The 20,187-nt window shown below is 41.6% G+C and overlaps 1 long non-coding RNA gene across 1 annotated transcript in view; it reads right to left on the bottom strand.

Moving 5' to 3' along the window:
• Positions 1-277: 277 nt before the first annotated feature.
• LOC137637118 (uncharacterized) overlaps positions 278-20,187 on the bottom strand; it is a 41,422-nt gene continuing 21,512 nt past the window's right edge. The window contains exon 3 of the long non-coding RNA XR_011043405.1: positions 278-322. This is a non-coding gene — a long non-coding RNA (uncharacterized lncRNA). The remainder of the gene's footprint in view (positions 323-20,187) is intronic.

Below are 20,187 nucleotides of genomic sequence, written 5' to 3'. Positions count from 1 at the left end.
TTTAGATTTCTAAAAAAAAAAAAAAAAGAAAAAATTAGTTTTGGAATTGAATTCCAACAGCTAACTTTAAGACTACTTATATTATAGGTAACATCAAAGTAATTAAGAGCCTCAATGTAAATAGATCTGCACATAAATTTTGAAACTGATTAATTCTCCCTAAACTTAAAAAGACGGTGTGTAGTTTCTTTTCCTTCTTTGAAGTCACAGATCCTATATTCCACTTGTGCAGTGGAACAGATGTTTTCTTGTGATTAAGAGACATCACCATCGTATCTACCGTCAGTCATTTGATAATCTCAAGCTAATGATCTACTTTATCCTGAAAAAAGTATTTCATCAATAACCCCTCACATAATTTAGGACAAATAAGAACATATAATAAAAATAAAACATAATACAAATCTGCTATTTGATGAGATTGTAGCAAAAAATTTCTGTTTTTCATAGCTGTTCTTTCAAGAAAATGAATAAAAACAAGCACACTTGCATTCATTAGATTCAGTTTATAAAAATGTTTTATCATGTCATCCAATTAAATAATTTAATTTTATATAAACAAATTTGATTCTTGACTTTGCTGTAAAATAGCACTTTTAGATTGAAGCTAGTTTTAATAAATGCAAATTAAGGTATTACTTGGTGTGCAAAAAAAAAATGTCTAGAAATTATAAGAAATGTTTCAAGTAATTGAAGCAGGAGTAACATTTATAATATTAAAAACTCATGATTTCTCAATATGGAATGATTTTATTTATATATATCAATTAGTAAATCCCCTATGCAATTACAATTGCAATAGAAGATGAAATATCATTGGAAGGAGAAAGTATTAATGAGGTAGAATCATTTAAGTATTTAGGAACAATGATCTCCAATACAGGGCCTTTAGAAATAAAGTTTAGTGAAAGATTGAAAAAAGCAAATCAGGAAATGGCTAGGTTAAGTAAAATTTGGAAATCAAATCGCCTAAAATTTTATATGAAAATCAGACTATATAACAGTTTAGTGAGATCGGTGTTACTCTATGGACTTGAGAGTCATAGTATGACAATGAAACAATCTCCAATAAATTTAGCAGATTTGAGAATAAAGCCATCAGAAGGATATTGGGAGTTAAATGGCAGGACAGGATTAGAAATGAAACTATAAGAGATTATTTGAGTACCATATGTGGATGAGATCATGATGAGGGGTAGATGGAGATGGTTTGGGCATGATGTTCACACTCCCCAAGAGAGATTAGTTCACCAAATGTTTAACTGGGCTCCACAAGGCACTAGAAGAATTGAAAGACCCAGGCCTACATGGCTTAGGACTTTAAGGCACGAAGTAGGAGATGATGAATGGAGAAATATTGAATTAAAAGCTCAAAACAGACACGACTGGCAAAATCTAACAGAGGCCCTATAATATAACATGCCCATAATATAAGAGATTAACCTCAAACATACCTATAAAACACAAATTTAATAAAAAATATACAACTTTTACAATTTCAAATGATTTTTAATCTTTATGACAGAAAAATGAAAAACCATCAATCTTTAGTTAGAAACTCTTTGTGTTTATTCTATTCCATGAGAATATTTGGATTTACCTAACTTGTGAATTATGAGCAGAGTACGGTCTTGTCAGTAAAATTAAACTTGAACTTATACTTACAAAAAGGTACCATTATTACTATTTATAGATGAACCTAGGAATATCATTTTCCATAATTCACATTTTATATATTAAAAAAAATTATGTCATTAAGTTACTATAAAGGAGGAGCCCATGGAAAATTTAATTTACTATGCAGTAAAATGTTTACACCTAACAGAATTTCATGTAACATACATGACAGCTACCCACAAAAACCAAATACTGACAATGCTCGTAATCTGTCTTAATCAAAACATCCTTCTCTCAATATAAGCTATAGGGACCAGTCTTATGAAGTACTTTTATTAACCACCTGCCAATTAAACTATTTTGGAAAAATGTAGCAACCTAACTTGGATCACCCTTTTTATCTGATATATTCTTTTTCTCTCATGAAGACAATACATAAGTATAAAGATGACTGACTCCAGATTAAGGTGTTTGTCCCTGACTCTTTAAGAAAATAACTTCGCGAAAAAGAACTTCTTGTGATGATCGAGAATTAGTTAACTTCTAATCAGAAAAGGAAGTAGTGCAAGTTTCTCGATCAAAAATTATCTTACGACCATATTTTCAAAATTTTTCATGGTACCTCCAATGACACTCTTAATAATAAAGTATTTATTTCAATACATCATTAAGTATAACTCCATTCTATCTTGAAGATTTAATTTTTTTATGCAAGAATAAAATCCATACACAGGCATAGAACATAGCAAATTTCACTTATAATTCAAACATTATAGACTGAATAAATTTGTACCTTTTAAACTTTAACTGGAGACTATATTATTTCTCTCTAAAATATGTTCTATATATAATACAATTTGCTAACATTTGGTGTTGGGTAAAATGATAACATTTATGGAAGAAGTATTACTTTCCACTGCACCTGAAATTTAGGTCTACAGTATTAACAAAAATGGTTATACTTCAATTCTGGAAGAAAATTGTAATATCAATCAAATATACCATTTTAGTAATCAAGCTATTTGCCTTGCCTCAGACATCAAATAAGGGATTCCAAGTCTAATCAGTTTATGAATAACTCCAGTTTAGGACGTAGGGGAAGTGAAATACTAGACTTAGAAATAATCAATATTATTTTTTTTTTTTGCTTAAATAATTCCAAGGCAATATTACATTTATTAATTATCCGACAAGTACCATATTACAGGATTAGGAAATATAACATTATAAGGCACTAAGGGAGTGTTTAAAATCTATGACCAATGTAAGCATACTAACTAATCTTACATTAGCTATTGCATAACTTTTAAGACTTTCAGAATTTACCTTTTTGGAAATATTTGTATATGTAGAAAGACTCCAAAATATACAGATATAAAACTAATAATGTGTGGGAAATAACAAAATTTATGACTAACTCGCCAAAAATAATTTGAGAACAATCTTTCAAAAGAATTTCTGCAATACTGGACTTTTTTCAGATGGCATATTTGGAATACTAAATTGTACACTGTATATAAGCTACCTCACATAGAAATTTATTCCCTACTCTGTAACCTAACTGAAGTGTAAATTTCTGAAAAAAAACTCTAATGAACATTTAAACTTATCTTTAAACTTATGTCAGCTGAATCTTACAGCCTCCATCCCTTTTATCATCTTTGCTATACAGTAGATATGTTTAATTTAATCTTGTGCCATCAACATTCCTTTAGGGTCTATCTCCTTCCCATATTATTAAGCGAATCAGGTTGTCGACTAGTGTTGTTTTTTTGTTTACTGCCTTTATCTTTTAGATATCCTTACTCCAAATGTTCTTAACCTTCAAGTTACAACTGACTTGTTAATCAATTTCATACACAGTCACTTTTTACGATTATCCAATAAAATAATTTGCATATTCAACTTCATACTTTAGAGACATTGAACCTAACTGTGCTTAACCAGAGTTTGTAAAAAAAAAAAAAAAAAAAAAAATACAGTTCAGCTTGGATTATCAGTTATAACTATAGAAGCAGCCATGTATGAGATTGGTGTTTTCATATCAATCTTATTATTTAAGTATTGGTTTTATGAATACTATTCTTGATAAGGTTAACTATATTGTCATTGCTTTGGTAATACAGTATTACATTTGAATTATTAATAGTGAATAAGATTAAAATCTCACAATCATATAGATGAATAGAAAATTAGGCATAGAGTAATTATGTTTATCTGATAAAGTTTTGAGTGCAAATACAAAAGATGAAGGACATTATAGATGTTTTTAAAACTTTCGGTGATTTGGAAAACCTCTGGGCTGGAACCGATAGGTGTAGGCTACTAGTTCCCTGGTGACTCAAAATTAACAATCACTTGAAGAACGAGCGTAAGTTCTAATCGTGTGGTTCCTAATTGCATAGTTTCTGATCATATTATTCTCCATCTCAGCTCGCAGCCAATCCTGTGCAAATAGACTATCATAGATATCAAGTGCGAGGAATCTTGTCTTGAGGCGGAGAGAACACAAATGGAATATTCACACGAGGGAAAAAACATGAAGGGAAGACCACAAGAAAACAATGTTGCTCGTTAAGGGAAATGTCTTGCAGACCGTACAAACTATGAGAATAATCATCAGTTCCTCCTTAACCGGTATCATAGATTGGAAAAGCTGGAACAAAGCAGATACAAAATGTTCTGTAACCAAAAATTCCTTGAAGGAGAGGCAAGACAGATACAATTACTGGTGTCTAACAAGTGCGTTGAAGACCAATCCCAGAATGAGTGGTCTCTCAAACACTGTCCTAGCACCAAAGGAGACAGAGGAGACCTGTGCTAATTTAGAAGGCATGAATTGTAAAGATCAAGAACATGTTGATCGTGCCTGTGGTATTATTGTTGGATTGGTAAGCTGTGACAATGTGGTCTGGTAATGTCCTTATATTCACACTAATTGTCGATCACATACTCCACCACAGTCCTGCTGGGTTATCGTCTCTATAATACTCCAAAGAGGGAACACCTGTACCACGTAATAAAGCATATTCTTTAGAAAGGAAAAGTTCGTGATACAAAACCTCTTGCCTCACTTGTGAGTTGAGAATGTACCAGGACCGCTCTCCCAAGTGAATATGTTCCCGGTACATACTGGAGAACATCTTGATGTTCTTTGATGCGTTGGCATTTGTGATGCGTTGTTGGGTAGGAGAAGAATCAGCACAACAGCCAATTTCCTAAACAGTACCACCTACCAAACCATATTCCAGGGGAAAGGAAGCACTCCAAATACAAAATCAATTGCCTCTCTTATGAGGCAATAACATACTAGTATCGACTTTCCAAGTGGATACTTTCTCAGTCAGTGCTGATGGTTCTTTCAATGTTCTTCGATGTCTTGGCATCCCTGGAATGTCCTGGAGCCGGCAATGCTTTTTCCTAATCTCGTATGAGACCTAACAATAGTAACAGGAGCATGAGCTCCATCATCTTATACCTAAACAACCTCCCACAGTTGTTCGGGTTCTGATATAGTGGTGCTCCTCCTACAAGACCTACTAAAAGATTCGGTCAATGTCTTGTGAGACTCAGTCCAATCGGTTCTCCTGAGCTTTAGTGACTCTGTCTTACTTCTCTTCCGAATGGCAAGAGTCATATCTGAAGGCTGAGTAATAGGTGAGGAAGATGATATGGGAAAAGATGAAGTGATAGAGGAAGTTGAGCATATGTGCATCAGTTCCTTCTCTCAGTCATCCGGATAGTGGAAAAGGCTGATACCCTTCGTCCCCGCCACCCATGATCATACTCTGTACCAGAAGGAGAAGGAAGTGAACACTTAGCGGGTGGATCACAGGTGCAAGTGAATTCAGGTGTGTGTGAATCTCAGGTACAGGTGGAGCACAGACAAACATGGAAGGTAGTATGTTCCAAGGCCGTACAAATGCAAGTGAAGCTTGTGCTTGTGGAAATTGGGAGTATTGTACACATAGAATCCATGCTCATAAAATCCTTGTGCATGGAACCCTTGCATATAGAGCGTGGTTTTCGTGACAGTGCTGAGTGTGTTGAGATGGTCTGCTTAAGTGCTAATGCTGCTAGTATAAGGGGGAATTCATTCACCATGATACTTCTGCTGGACTGACATATCTCTTAATGGTAATTTCATCATATTTCAGGAACTGATGGAAGGAGAACAGGAAATCAGGGGAACCCCTTTATCCCAGTTGATGGTTAAACTACTCGGTCTCATATGAGACAGAGTACTGGTAAGAAGTATGAATACAGTATTTGAATTGTGTACTGCTCAGTACTTTGTATGATCTTGGTATGTAGGCCTAACGCTCCTGGAACTTACCCTTCTTACGTTGATCGATTATCACAGATGATGTCTTTTTTTTCGGGTCGACTAAAGGTACTCATACGAGGGCACTACACAAAGTGCAAAACTGAACACACATGCAGAAGCAATGCATACCAATGTTTCTTCCAGTTAAGGAAGCAGTCTCAGCAAACACTGATTCCCCCTCTCCCAAAAGAGAGATATCATCCAGGAACGGGGGAGAAGGTAGGAGCACTTCATACAGTAAGCACAGGTAAAAGTTGTGTGTACATCCATAGCGAGTACACAGATACTTCCTTTCCGCTTGGGGACACCTTTTGGAATCTATTCAAGGAAGGTAGGTTCTTGGTGCTGTAATGTCTCCCCCACTGGGAAAGAAATGGTTGGAATTATGCGAACATGATCCCTAGTGATAGGTCCTCCTGGACACCCTTGATGATATCTTCAACTTTGTCTCCTACAAAAGTAGCAGAAAAGACTGTCTCATGAAGATTACGAAGAGGAAAAAGAAGAACTTCAAGTTCGACTTTTACCTTGTTATACAAGCCAATGGCAACACTTTCAAGGAAAAGAGACTAAATGAGCTCTATGATGAAAAAGCATAACTATAGTGCTCCCAAACGAAAGTGGCAGCTGAGAGCTTATTTTTTCGCATCGAATCTTAAATATTTCGGTCATTTTATCTGGAGAAGCCTTAAAGCAGAGGATGGATTAAGGTCTTAAAGGTGGGGCAGTTCGTCGGTCATTATCCCGGATATAGTTCCCTTTTCGGCTATTTTTCCCAGGTGGCCAATGGAAAAGAAATTGGAATAGATTAAAAGTCTCTAATGCATTTAAAAACAAGGCGGACGTGTCTTTATTAATTCTACATCTTTATCCGAGTGAATATGATATACGGCATTATATATATATATATATATATATATATATATATATATATATATATATATATATATCACATATGTATATGTGTGTGTATATATATATATATATATATATATATATATATATATATATATATATACACACACACACATATATATATATATATACATACATATACACACACACACACACATATATATATATACACACATACACACACACACACATATATATATATATATATATATATATACACACACACACACACATATATATATATATATATAATATATATATATATGTGTGTATATATATATGTATATATATATGTGTGTGTGTGTGTGTGTGTGAGTATGTGTGTGTGTTTGTGTATATGTATTCAAAAGGATTACAAAAAATTCCAGTGTAATGAAAAACTCTGTTGGTAGAAATAAACCGGAAAGAATCAAAAAATTAAGATTTAGAGGTTACCCATTCTCAGAGAAGAACAGGATTAGTCCGACACGCTAAATCAGTTAATACGCAAATGTCAAGCTGGGCAAATTGTTTTCTTGTATCCTCACCGAGAGGTCGTGAAGGTACGAAATTATTTGAAGTCTATACGAAATATTAAGAAGAACTGTCATTCAACTGCCACTTTCGTTTGGGAGCACTATAAATGTTATGTTCTTAGTGCTTTTCCGGGAACCGGAAAACACTGAGGCTAAGAGTAAGGGTGGTACTCTACCCCATCACACTCAGCATTACCAAATCCTTCATCAACCAATAGAATACATTGATGATTATGGATTGCCAGTCTCCTTAGGATTATGGTGTTGACTGTCATCAAAGGGCCTAACAAGAGAGGGAATATACAGTAAGCAAGAAAGTGAATATGGGCAGGTTTGCACAAGAAACTATCACATAGCTAGAGTTATTTTGAAGCAATGAAAATTCTCCTCATTAATGTCCCTTTCATATGAACACCTACCAACAAATTATCCTAAAGAAAATTCTAGTGATTTGAGAATGCAGGACACCTGAAAACAAAGGGAAAGCTCAGTGGCCTGTTGGGTGGGAGAGGCTCACCCGCCACCCAACACCTAACTATCGACACCTCGTAAGTCTCAATAGCATTTTCCAGCTTCACTAAAGCATACTCCTATTAAAGGATGAAGGCTTGCATTTGTGTAGGAACAAATATACTTAATAGAACTTTTGTTGACATTGCAGTATTATAATTAAAGCTTTGGGCATGGAAAATACTAAAATGCATATTTTTCAAAAAGTAATTTGTATTTTTCCTAACTACAATATGCAAACCTGAGTTCATTAATAGAAGTATAATTTCAGCATAGCTAGAATTCAACTGTTAAAATTTATAATTTAATGTGAGTAGTTTCTGGTGATGGAGGATAAGTTCTACTGATAGAAACTGCCCTTGAGAAGACTGGGGAGTGCCTGGATCCCAGGTGTGCAGGGGTCTCAGGTGTGAGGAGGTTGATCAGTAGGTGACCGAATAGAAAAAGGTTTATGAGATGACCTGTCGACAGCATCATGATCCGTGTCAACATCATCATGCTCATGTTCACAGATGCTCATGGATCCAGTGTGTGAATCTTAGGTGCACATAAAGCACAGGTAAATGTGGAAGGTAGTTCGTTCAGAGTCCGTAAAGGGGGGACCTTGCATGTGGAGTGCATGCAAGTAATCTGTACATATCGAGATTAGGAGCATTGAGTCACTACACATGGAATACAATGCACATGGAATCCTATTGTGCATGGAAACCTTACGCATGCTCACGTTTTAACAATGCCCTCAACCTTCTGCTATTTGTCCATTAAGGAGTCTGAGGTTTTGAACCAGCTGCTGTGCAGCCACCACAGGGCCGATAGAAAACGTATCAAGCCTCCTGTGGGTCACGTCTTGCAGGTAGTGGGCAGTGAAGGTCGTCTGACGCTTCCACACCCCAGCTTGTAGCACCTGCGTCACTGAAAAGTTTTTCTTGAAGGCCAGGGACGTAGCTACACCCATGACGTAATGTGCTCTAGGGCGACGTGACGGAGGAGGGTCTGGATTCAGGGACAGATGGATCACCCTATGAATCCATGCAGAGATGGTATTCTTGGTAACCCTCCTCTTAGTCCTCCCAGTGCTCACAAACAATGCCTGTACCTGGGGACGAACTGCAGCCGTTCTTTTGAGATATAGCCTCACTCCTTACTGGACACAGTAGGAGATGGTCTGGGTCATCTGTAACAGAACGAAGACTCGAAATCTGGAAGGAGTCGAACCGAGGGTCCGGCACTCCCGGATTCTGAGTCTTAGCAATAAACTCGGGGACGAATCTGAACGTTACCTCCCCCCATCCCCTTGAATGGGCGATGTCATAAGAGAGACCATGAAGTTCACCGACTTGCTTGGCCGAGGCCAAAGCTAGTAGGAACACCGTCTTCCAAGTTAGGTGGCGATCTGAAGCCTGGGGTAATGGTTCGTAGGAAGGTCTCTTAAGAGACCTGAGAACGCGAACCACGTTCCATGGAGGAGGACTCGCTTCCGACTGAGGGCAGGTAAGTTCATAACTTCGTATGAGTAGGGAAAGTTCCAGCGAGGAAGAAATGTCCACTCCTTTGAGTCTGAAAGCTAGACTTAAGGCTGAGCGATAGCCTTTCACCGCCGAGACTGAAAGGCGCATTTCTTCCCGCAAATACAGTACACGAGGGAACTCCGCTATTGCTGGAATAGTGGCATCGAGTGGAGAGATACCCCTTCCATGACACTAACCACAGAAGACTCCTCACTTTGTCTGGTAGACAGATGCGGATGACCTTCGCAGGTGTCTAGACATCCTGACCGCAACTTGTTGCGAAAATCCTCTCTCAGCAAGGAGATGCTGGATAGTCTCCAGGCGTGAAGTTGTAGCGAAGCTACGGCTTTGTGAAAGATGTAGGCGTGTGGTTGTTTGAGTAGCTCGTGTCGTGGAGGGAGTTCTCTCGGAAGTTCCGTTAGGAGTTGCAGAAGGTCCGGAAACCATTCCACGTGATGCCATAGAGGAGCTATAAGGGTCATCGAAAGATTGACCAATATTCCGGTCTTGTTGAGCACCCTCCTCATCAGACACACCTAGGGAAAGGCGTATACGTCGATGTTGTCCCACCGTTGTTGGAAGGCATCTTGCCAGAGCGCCTTAGGATCCGGCACTGGGGAGCAGTACAGTGGAAGCTTGAAGTTCAGCGCTGTAGCGAACAGATCCACAGTCGGGGAACCCCACAAAGTCAGGACTTTGTTGGCTACTAGATGATCCAAAGACCACTCGGTACTCACTATCTGAGACGCTCTGCCCAGACTATCGGCGAGCACATTCCTCTTGCCTGGAATGAAGCGAGCCGATAGTGGAATCGAGTGGGCTTCGGTCCATCTCAGTATCTCTACTGCAAGATGGGATAGCTGCTTTGAAAAGGTACCTCCTTGCTTGTTGATGTAAGCCACTACTGTGGTGTTGTCGCTCATTACCATCACAGAGTGACCCGCCAGGTATTGTTGGAACTGTTGAAGGGCCAGGAATACAGCCTTCATTTCTAGCAGATTTATATGAGGCACTTTTCTGATTCTGACCACAGGCCTGAGGTCCTGTGTTGCAGAACATGGGCCCCCCACCCTTTCATTGAGGCGTCCGAAAACACCATCAAATCCGGGGGGAGGACGAGAAGATCCACTCCTCTTCGTAGGTTCTTGTCTGTCACCCACCACTGCAGGTCCGTCTGTTCCGCAGGACCCATAGGGATCATGTCGTCCAGGGAATCATAACCCTGATTCCACCGAGACTTGAGTCGCCATTGGAGGGATATCATCCTGAGGCAACCGTTGGGAACTAGACGAGCCAAGGATGAGAGGTGACCGAGGAGACGTAACCACGATTGGGTTGGAAGTTCTTCTCGTCTGAGGAAAGGACTTGCGACCTTCCTCAGCTTTGCTATCCTGTCGTCTGATGGGAAGGCTTTGTGGAGATTGGTGTCTATGATCATGCATAGATATACCAGTCTTAGAGTGGGAAGCAGAGAGGACTTCTCGAGATTTACCATGATCCACAGATCTTGGCAAAGTCCCAGAAGTTTGTCTCGGTGTCGAAGAAGGGCTGACTCAGAGCCTGCTAGGATCAGCCAGTCGTCCAGATAACGGAGGAGACATGCCGATTCTGTGTGCCCACGACAATATTAGGGTGAAAACACTGGTGAAAAGCTGTGGTGCTGTGGAGAGACCGAAACACAGCACCTTGAACTGGTACACCTTGTTGTCTAGGTTGAATCTTAAGTACTTCCTTGAAGACGGATGGACTGGGATCTGGAAGTACGCGTCCTTCAGGTCCAGTGTACACATGAAGTCTTGCGGTCTCACTGCAAGTCTGACCGTGTCTGCGGTCTCAATGCTGAACAAACCTGTTTAGAGCTGAAAGGTCGATGACTGGTCTCCAGCCTCCAGACGCCTTCTTTACAAGAAAGAGTTGACTGAAGAAGCCTTGGGACCCGTCGAGGACCTCTTGGAGAGCGCCCTTCTTCAACATGGTCTGGACTTCTGCCCGAAGGGCTTGCCCCCTTGCCGATCCCATGGCAAGGGAGCTCAACGACACTGGATCTGCTGTCAGGGGAGGTCGAGATGTTGTGAACGGGACGCGATATCCTTGACGTATTACAGAAATCATCCAGGAATTGGCCCCGAGTTGCTGCCACCTGTTCGCACAACTTTGTAGGCATCCCCCCACTGATGGACATGCAGGGGGACTGCCAATCCTAGCGTTTGTGGCCTCGGCTGCTCCCTTTAGGATTCTTTCCTCCCCTGGAGGACTTTTTGCCTTTCTTGTCCTGACAGGAAAGGGCTTAGACACCGTCATCTTCGCTGCAGCTGCCGGTTTCGTGGTCTTGGTAGGACGTGATTGCTGGGGTGCTGGAGGTTTATAGGGCTTCGATGTTAGAGCCCTATGTAGGAGAGAGTCCTGGTTGGACTTCCTCCACCTCTCATCTGCCTGCTCCACGTCCTTAGGCTCGAACAAGTTCTTCCCCATAATGGAAGAATGTCTGAGCCTGATGATCTCGGTATTGGGGACCTTTGGATGGAATCTCTCAGACACCGCATCTCGACGTTTCAAGACGGTATTAGCCCACAAGTTCGAGACTTGGTGGGCTAGAAACTCGATCGTACGAGTGCCCGAGAGTAAAATGGTATTTTCATTATAAAATAAATTTTTTAACATACTTACCCGGTAGTTATATATATAGCGCACATCCCTGACGTCACGGCAGAATATTCAAAACTCGCGCCAATCGCCGATTGGATAGCCAGGTGTACCACCCCTGCGCCCTAGCGAGGTACCTAGGAACTATTCCAGGAACCCTCATATATTCTATGCCTCTAGTCTCTTAGAAGGGAGGAGGGTGGGACTTTAATTATATATAATTACTGGGTAAGTATGTTCATAAATTTATTTTATAATGAAAATACCATTTTTAAACATAAGACTTACCTGGTAGTTATAAATATAGCTGATTAACACCTTTGGTGGAGGGTTAGAGACAGCTAGTATATCTGGAATTTTTCTTAAGAATTAATTAAAACAAACTTAAGGGTTCGTACCTGATAAGGAAGCGGACTTCAAAGATTCTCTGTCTCATTATGTCTGCTAGCCTTATGAGATCCAGCGATCCTCCCAGGGGGCTGAAGATCTCTAGGGACTGTCAAACCGGTGTATATACCTCATTATGACAGAACCTCCTTGAATGACCAGTTCTGGGTGCTCAAGGAACAAAATTGACCACCTGACTAAAATCAATGATTTTGGAAGACTGACAGTTTCCACAAACAACCATAAAAACAAATAAAGTTCCAAGAGAAGAAAAGGTTATTGGGATTATGGGAACGTAGTGGTGGATCCTTCACCCACTACTGCACTCGCTATCATGAATGGTCCCAGAGTGTAGCAGTCCTCATAAAGAGTCTGGCCACGATTAAAAAAGTGGGAAGTGAACACAGATTTACTCCCCCAAATGGTTGTGTCCATAATGCTCCACCACAATCTATTCTGCTTGAAGGTCATTCAAGTTGTTATAATACTAACCTCATGCGTCTTGACCTTAAAAACTTGAGGCCAGTCTCACTGTAATGTATATGAGCCTCTCTTATAAGAGTCTGATGAAGAATGAAAGGACATTCTTGACATCTGATAACGAGGGCTTCTTAATCAAGCACCAAAGAGCTTTCGACTTGCCTCGCAACTCTTTCATACTGCCTGGGTAGAACTTCAGGGTTCTTACTGGACACAGGACTCTCTCCAACTCCTCGCCAACCATATCCGAAAAATTCGGAAACTCAAAAGCCTTAGGTCAAGGTTGAGAAAGGCTGTCATTCCTGGCAAGAAAGCCTAACTGCAATGAGCACATAGCTTCGTTATCTCAAAAGCCAATGTTTTACTAAACGTATGAATTAACTGATTCTTTTAGATGTCACAAGACTAACAAAATAAAATAGTTTTCATCAAGAGGTCCTTAAAATGAAGATGAAAGCAAGTGGTCAAGCCTATCACTCGTAAGGAACTTCAGGATAAAGTCCAGGATCCAAGCTGGTGAATCCTGGTTGTTTGATGTTTCAAACAAATTGAGAAGCTCCTGTATGACTTTATCAATCGAAAGGTCCAAGATACTGTGTCTGACAACAGTCGCTAACACACACTGTATCCATTGTTGGAAGAGGATGAACAAATGAGCTTCCTTCGAAGGTAAAACACGAAGTCAGCAATCTGAATTGTAGAGATACTGGAAGAGAAAAACAGAGTTGACTCTGCACCATTCTCTAAAGCCTCCCACTTGGATTGATAAATCCTGATGGTAGAAGTTCTTATTGCTCTTGTAAAAGACTTAGCTGCCTCTTTCGAAAACCTCTAGTTTCTGTGAGGTTTCAAAAGGTTGAAGGAGCTAGAAGAAAAGCTTGGAGACTAGAAAGGTAACTTTCCAAGAGAGATTGAGTAAAACTACTCTTAATGGAAGACTTCTAGGAGAGTCCACCATCCATTCCAGTATCTCTGTTAACCATCCTCTGAGGGCCACTAAAGTCACCTGGTCCCTTCGTGTGACAGAAACTTTTGTGTCACCTTGAAAGGAAATAGAACGAGGAAAACGTAAACATCCAGATTGGACCAGACTCATAGGAAAGCGTCTATGTGGACTGCTTCAAGATCTGGCACTGGAGAGCAGTAAGTTTCTAGTCTCTTTGTCTGTTAAGTCACGAATAGGACTATACAAGAACGACACCAAAGTCGCCACAGATTCTTGCAGATTACTCGCTGGAGTGTCCATTCTCCAACTGAGACTGTTCTTCCATAAGTTCGTCTCTTTTTTAAAGAACCTTGTTAGAAGGAATACATTCTTCTCCTTAGCCTAGATGAGAAGACTCCTCTCAGTCCCGGAAAGGAACCTCGAGTGGGTTCCGTCTTGCTTGGCAATGAAAGCCAATTCTGTGGTGTGATCGGCATAGACCTGCACCACTTAGTTCCAAACTGACCCCTCAAAGCTTTCTGAGAGCTAACAGAACTGTCAACAGTTCCTTTGGGTGATGAGGAAGCTCTTCTGATCCTCTGTCCAAAGTCCCGAAGCTTCCAACTGTCTAGTGTTGCTACCACCACGAATCCGAGGTGAGGAGACACAATACAAAGTCTAAGATCCTCTGTTCAAAAGGGGTGACCTTCCGGAAGTTTGACTGGATCGAACCACCACTGAAGGCAACTTCTTATGGCATCCTAAAAGAGATGCATATCAACTCAAAGACCTTCTCCTTGTCCCAAAATGATTGAAGTTGAAATGGAGATAATAAAGATAACTCACATAAGGACCATAGCTTCTAGCTTCTGACTGGCCGAGAATCGAACCCTGGTCCAGCAAAACTAGGATGAACAGTGACATAACAATGGTCACAAAGAAAGAATCAGTCTTCCCAGGGAAAAAAACCCCTCCCCAAGAGGAAAGGTTTCTCAAGACACGCATCCACTTCCTCGCAGAACACTACTATATCTTAGAAAGATTGTAGTATCAAGAAGGCTTGCTCCGTTCTAAGAGGAGACGTAAAAGGCCGAAAAAAACTTGACTCTGAATCACTATCCTTAAATAAAGTATTTTTGTGATGGTGCCAGAAGATCTAACGGAAGTAGTGACGTTGTGTCTATCAGAATACATGTATTTAAGGTCCTGACTCCTGGCGTCAAGGAAACCCAGATCACCGCCTATGTTGCCGCGTTGTACTAAGGCTAGACGCTCGATAAAAAACTTTCGTGATCAAAGAGATCGGAACTAAGGCGTCCTTGATCTCGACATTCGATTCGACTAGTGTCACCACGAAGTCCGAGGTTCTCATGTTCAATGTCATGTCTCCTTCAAGATCTCCGACGTTGAGCGCCCTGAAAGACGGGGCGCTGACCATCCTGTAAGACGTGGCGCCGAGCTTCCTGTAAGACGTGGCGCCGAGCTTCCTGTAAGACATGGCGCCGAGCGTCCTGAAAGACGTGGCACCGAGCGTCCTGAAAGACGAGGTGCCGAGCGTCCTGTAAGACGTGGCGCCGAGCATCCTGTAAGATGTGGCGCCGAGCTTCCTGTAAGACGTGGCGCCGAACGTCCTGTAAGACGTGGCGCCGAACGTCCTGGAAGGTGTGGTGCCGAGCGTCCTGTAAGATGTGGCGCCGAGAGGTTAAAAGAGCAAGATGCCAAACGTCCCATAAGACGTGGTGCTAAGCGTTGTGGTGTCAGAAGAGACTCATCTAGTTGACAGGAATACGCAATTCTACTGAAAGGTTCAAAGTTACCTGAAAATCCTTCATGAAGATTGTAAGAAAGAGCTCTGATAAGTCAATCGTCCAGATACAGGGAGGCTCTGATGTCTCGAAGTGCAGTATTCTGCTAATTTAGCAAAAGTTTAATTGCAAAGCCTGCCTCTTAAACTCCTCTCCAGATCTGGGAGAGAGATCTATTGGAGCTCAAACTAATGGAGGTTTCCCTATGAAAGGAAATTGTAATCCTCCTTCAGATGTACTGACCAAAGGTCTGCTCCCCTCTTCTCCCAAGATTGCCAGAAGTTATGTAGTCTGGCTTTACTGCCTGAAGGCGAAAGCAGTCAGACTCTGCTTCCGCCTTGTGACCAGGCTGACATGAGACTTTAAATAGTTCATGATTTCGATGTCTCCATGGAGAACTTTGACTTCTGAACGAAGGTATTGAGAGCAGTTACATCCAGAACCGGATAAAAGCCTCCCTCTCCCAAAAGAGAGACATTTGATGTTGCAAAGTCTGTTTTGCAGAGAGGTCTTATCAGAGTAACTAACAAAGGAGGTTTCACTGGGAAAAAGATTTCGCATCCATCCTTAAGGAATAGCACGGACCTCAAAGTTATCCTGCTCCACTGTCTGGATCCCTTAAGAGATTCAGCGATCCACCCAGGGGGCTGTAAAAATCTCTGTGGGGCTGCCACAAGGTCCTCGATCTTAACGTGGTTAGACCTCCACCCTTGCTATCCTGGAATGCCTGATAAGGAAGCTGGCTTCATAGGTTTATATGTCTCATTTACCTGCATTCCTTGAGAGACTCAGCAATCCACCCAGGGGGCTGTAACAATCTCTGTGGGGCTGCCACAAGGTCCTCGACCTTAACGTGGCTAGACCTCCACCCTATATGACAGATCTGTTTTAGACGTTGTTATGACCTTATTACTGTTTTAAGAATGATTTATTGTTAAATTATTCTCATCATTTCTTTATCTCCTTATTTCCTTTCCTCACTGGGCTATTTTTTCTCTATTGGAGCCCTTGGGCTTAAAGCATCTTGCTTTTCCAACTAGGGTTGTAGCTTGGCTAAAGATAATAATAAAAATAATCTCGTACCTCGGATACAAGATCTAGAGGCCACGTTATTCAGAGGAAAAAAGAACGCTGTCTTTCCTTGGTGCTTCCGAGACTCTAAATAGTCTCCCACCATCCTTAAAGCTTCATGATGACCACGTGTAAATTTAGAGGGTGGCGAACGTGGAGCAACAGGCATAAAATAATTTGGAAACTAATCATAAAAACTTTCATGAGTTTCTAAATCAACTTTATGACGAAAGGAATAAGGATATTCTCCTTCTGAGAATCTCAAATTCAACAGGAGAAAAGAGATCACCAATGTCTTCTATTGACAAAGATCTTGTAAGACGTGGCGCCGAATGTCCTGAAAGACGAGGCGCCGAGCGTCCTGAAAGACGAGGCGCCGAGCATCCTGAAATACGAGGCGCCGATCGTCCTGAAAGACGTGGCGCCGATCGTCCTGAAAGACGTGGCGCCGATCGTCCTGAAAGACGTGGCGCCGATCCTCCTGAAAGACGTGGCGCCGAGCATCCTGAAAGACGTGGCGCCGAGCGTCCTGAAAGACGTGGCGCCGAGCGTCCTGAAAGACGTGGCGCCGAACGTCCTGAAAGACGTGGCGCCGAACGTCCTGAAAGACGTGGCGCAGAGCATTCTGAAAGACGAGGTGCCGAGCGTTCTGAAAGACGAGGCGCCGAGCATCCTGAAAGACGAGGCGCCGAGCATCCTGAAAGACGAGGAGCCGATCGTCCTGGAAGATGTGGCGCCAATTGTCCTGAAAGAATTAGCGCCGAGCGTAAAATTATTTTCATTACGTCACTCGGCGCGTTCAGTTCATCAGAGGGTTCTCATGGCCGACTGGCGCTCTAGAACAAAAACCGTGTCTATGTTGGTTCGTAAGCATTATAGTATTGCTATTATTAGCAAATTTGATGCAATGCAAGACTCTAACAGCAATGTTAGTAGCTTAACGTCCAACGCTCTTTGCTTTCCCATGGCAAGGGCGAGCATTCTTGGGAACGTCAACAGGAACGCTCGAGAGGACGTCTGCTCGTGAGCTAACGCCTCTCGTTTCCTTTGGACGATCGACATTCCTTCTCCCAGGGGTTGGGGAGCTTGGAAGAGGTCTAAGGCTAGGAAAAAAACGTCCACTGTGCTGAATAAGTTCACTACACTAATTTAGCACTGAAACTTTAATTTTTAAACTCTTACACAAAAGACCATAATTAGTCCTGCTAGGGGCTTGAATGAGAATGCAAAGCCGTTTTAGTTCTTGCTATATAAAAATGTAACAAAATATTTCTTATAAAATATGACGCTGATATTTTCATTGTAAATAAATGTTTGAACACACTCACCCGGTAGTTACATATAACTACCGGTAAAGATAAATGTTATACATACTCACCCGGTAGTTATATGTAACTACCGGGAAAGTTACGTGTTATATGATTCAAATGAACAGATATAGGAATAACATAAATATATGTAAACAACCCTTAATTCGTAAAGGTTCCCAAAAATAGTGATTTGTTATTATTAAAATTAGCAGATATCGCAGTAACGTATACTGTATATATATATGTAAACAACCCTTAAATCTTAAGGGTTTCCAAAAATAGTGGATTGCTACACTTTACAATTGGAATATATACAGTATGTGAATATACGAATAAAACTAGAATCCAAACATTGAAAGAAAATAAACAACAATATCAAGAATTGTTGGGACTGCATCGTATTTTCACGAGAATTACGCAGTGAAAATTAACAATACGCTAATTCTATTTAATCTCTGAAAATGGTATCGATTTAAAGAACGAATACTAAAAAGACAAATATTTCTTAAAAATTAATATAATCTTTTTATAATAAAAGTTAAATACTTATTGTAAGTTAGACTACATTTTCATTCTTTACAAGAAAAAGCAAAGAAAAGAATTATGCAACATATTACGTAGTACTATGTTGCTTACGTCACACGATTGTGACGTCATAGAGATGGTGGAATGATCACTGCCATCATGTTTAAAGAGTAGGTTCGTAAGTTTTACAGTAGGGGGAAAAAACTCCCATTCCTACCTCTGTTAAGATACAAACGTAGTTTTAAAGCACTAACACTCAGTAAAAATAAAATCCAACCAGCGAAGGCTAAAAATAAATAGTACATCACCAAGATAACTGTAATATACAGGTTATAGCGAGTGAAAAATCCAACATCTTGCCGCTAGCGCGGCAGGGAATATATGAGGGTTCCTGGAATGGTTCCTAGGTACCTTGCTAGGGCACAGGGGTGGTACACCTGGCTATCCAATCGGCGATTGGCGTGAGTTTTGAATTTTCTACTGTGACGTCAGGGCCGTAAGCTATATATATATAACTACCGGGTAAGTCTTATGTTTAAAAAAGGTCTCCATGGCCTTCCTGGTATTTTCTTTGGACAAGTCCTCTGAACGTAACAGGATGCCTAGGGACCCTAGCCAAATGTCCAACCACGAAGTTGCCTGCATGGCACACTTCGCTACCTTCTCCTGGCTAAGGATCTCCGTCGCCGAGAACGAGACCTGTCGGTTGGAGTCTCTCTCTAGAGGGACTCCCCTGGTAGGCCTATGCTCTTCTAAAGAGTGGTGTAGGGGAAGAGCTAAACAAGTCTCCTCAATGGTGTCAAAGTACCTCCTCTGTTGGACATGAGGAGGTGGGAGGAGTTTGTTGTCGGCGCTGGATCGGCTGGAGGAGGCAAGCTCGGAGAGCTGGGCTTCAACCTTGACTCTGGCACTCTTAACCCCTTGAGACCAGGGCAAAGCTGCACTGGCCTTTGAGGGTTTTTGAATCCCAAAGACTCGGTCCAAGACCGTGTCTTTGCTCTCACGAGGGGGAATCTCTGGATCCGCAAACCCATTGAGATTCCTCATAAGGGTCAGAACCTGCCAGGACGCATGCTCTGACTCCTGCAGCTCCCCTCCTGAAGGGCTGTCAGCGAAGTCTCCTGTCCCCAAAGGCTCTTCTTGGGGGGACTCGTGGACGTTCTCCAAGTGCTTGGCTGGCTCCGGTCTAAGCCTTGAAGATGACTTCGGCACAGTCTTGGAGTCCTTCGACTCCCTCCTGGGAGGGATGCAGGACTCCAACAACGATGGTGGGAGGCTCTCCTCCACCCCTACCCGAGAAGACTTTCCAGCGCGAGGTGGGGTTTCCCTCATTGGTGCGATGGGGGAACACCTCACTTTGCGTGACTCCCCTGAGGATGGAAAATCTTCGTCCGAAGGGGAGGGAGTGAAAGTCTGGGGGGGGGTGAGGAGGCCTTACTCAAGGACTTACGAGGAGTCAGCTTCGCCCTCGGAGAAGTTACCACGTTCGACACTCCTCTCTTCCTCTTCAGGGGAGTAGAAGCTGCCAATGATTTGTGGCCCAGCTCAGAGAGAACAGGCTTAACCCTTTGCGCTCGAAGTCCGGCTCCCAGCCGGCTTTTCTGAATGGTAGGTTCCGACCGAAGCCCGGCTCCCAGCCGGCACGTATT

This window comes from Palaemon carinicauda, chromosome 3, assembly GCF_036898095.1.
Source record: "Palaemon carinicauda isolate YSFRI2023 chromosome 3, ASM3689809v2, whole genome shotgun sequence".
Lineage (NCBI taxonomy): Eukaryota > Metazoa > Arthropoda > Malacostraca > Decapoda > Palaemonidae > Palaemon > Palaemon carinicauda.
This window is presented reverse-complemented; position numbering and strand designations above follow the sequence as displayed.